This window comes from Trichechus manatus, unplaced genomic scaffold, assembly GCF_000243295.1.
Source record: "Trichechus manatus latirostris isolate Lorelei unplaced genomic scaffold, TriManLat1.0 scaffold00007, whole genome shotgun sequence".
In the NCBI taxonomy this organism is placed as follows: domain Eukaryota; kingdom Metazoa; phylum Chordata; class Mammalia; order Sirenia; family Trichechidae; genus Trichechus; species Trichechus manatus.
In genome coordinates this window covers 15,392,305-15,394,332 of record NW_004443943.1, presented here as the reverse complement: position 1 = coordinate 15,394,332, position 2,028 = coordinate 15,392,305, and positions in this window count along the sequence as shown.

Genomic DNA, 2,028 nt, shown 5'->3' with positions numbered 1-2,028 from the left:
ATGAGCAATTGATGGTCTGTTCCCCAATGGCCCTGGCCTTGTTCTGACTGATGATATTGAGCTTCTTCGTCATCTCTTTCCACAGATGTAGCCAGTTTGATTCCTGTGTATTTTATCTGGCGAGGTCCACATGTATAGTCACCATTTATATTGTTGAAAAAAGGTACTTGCAGTGAATAAGTTGTTGAACCTGCAAAATTCTATTGTGCAATCTCTGGTGTCATTTATATCACCAAGGCCATATTTTCCAACTACTAATCCTTCTTTGTTTCCAACTTTCACATTCCAATCACCAGTAATTATCAATGCATCTTGATTGCATGTTTGATCAATTTCAGAGTGCAGAAGTTGGTAAAAATCTTCAATTTCTTCATCTTTGGCATTAGTGGTTGGTGTGTATATTTGAATAATAGTTGTATTTTATTCTTTTGCTGTATAAATAATATTCCTGCAAGCCCCTCTGCCCTTGGGCCATATGATCTGGCTGATCCAATGGTGCTTGAAGTGTCTGTGGCAGATAGAGATGCTGTTTGGAGTCTTTGGCAGGCCCCTATTGGTGAATCACAGCACAGACCCTTAAGATTTTGGAGCAAAGCCCTGCCATCCTCTGTAGATAACTACTCTCCTTTTGAGAAACAACTTTTGGCTTGTTACTGGGCCTTGGTAGAGACTGAACACTTAACCATGGGCCACCATGTGGCCTGAGCTGCCCATCATGAACTGCATGTTTTCTGATCCACAGAGTCATAAAGTTGGACGTACACAGCAGCATTCCATCATTAAATGGAAATGTTATCTATGAGATCGAGCCCAAGCAGGACCTAAAGGCATAAGTTGCATGAGGAAATGGCTCAAATGCCCATGGTCTCCACTCCTGTCACATTGCCTTCCATCTTCCAATCTGCACCTAAGGCCTCATGGGGAGTTCTTTATAGTCAGTTGACTAAAGAAGAAACAACTTGTGCCTGGTTTACAGATGGTTCTGCACGATATGCAGGCACCACTCAAAAGTGGACTGCAGCAGGACTACAGCCCCTTTCTGGGACCTCCTTGAAGGATAGTGGTGAAAGGAAATCCTCCCAATGGGTGGAACTTCTAGCAGTGCACCTGGTTGCTCACTTTGCTTGGAAAGAGAAATGGCCAGTTGTGTGATTGTGTACTGATTCATGGGCTGTGGCCAATGGTTTGGCTGGATAGTCAGGGACTTGGAAGGAACATGATTGGAAAATTAGAGACAAGGATTTATGGGGAAGAGGTATGTGGCTAGACCTCTGTGAATGGGCCAAAGAAATGAAGGTATTTGTGTCTCATGTGAATACTCACTAAAGGGTGACCTCAAAGGAGGAGGATTTTAACAATCAAGTGGATAAGATGACGAGTTCTCTGGAAACTAGTCATCCTTCTTCCCCAGCTACTCCTGTCATTGCTCATGGGCTCATGAATAAAGTGGACATGGTGGCAAGGATAGAGGTTATGCATGCGCTCAGCAACACGGACTTCCACTCACTAAGACTGACTTGGCTACAGCCACTGCTGAGTGCCCAATCTGCCAGCAGCAGAGACCAACACTGAGTCAGAAAATGAAGTGTGACAATGGGCCCATGCTCATGGAATTCACTGGTCTTACCATATTCCCCAACATACTGAAGCAGCTGGCTTGCAAGAATGATGGAATGGCCTTCTAAAGACACAATTATGGTGCCAGTTAGGTGGCAATACCTTGCAGTATTGCAGCGGTGTTCTCCAGGAGGCTATATATGCTCTAAACCAGCGTCCAATATATGGAGCTGTTTCTCCCATAGCCAGGATTCATGGGCTCAGAAATCAAGGGGTGGAAATGGAAGTTGTACCACTTACCATTAACCCTAGTGACCCACTTGCAAGGTTTTTGCTTCCTGTCCCTGGGATCTTATGCTCTGCAGGTCTAGAGGTCTTTGTTCCAAAGTCTCCCATCTGGAGACACATCACTGATTCCATAGAACTGAAAGCTAAGAATTCCACCTGGACACTTTGGGCTCCTTATGCCAC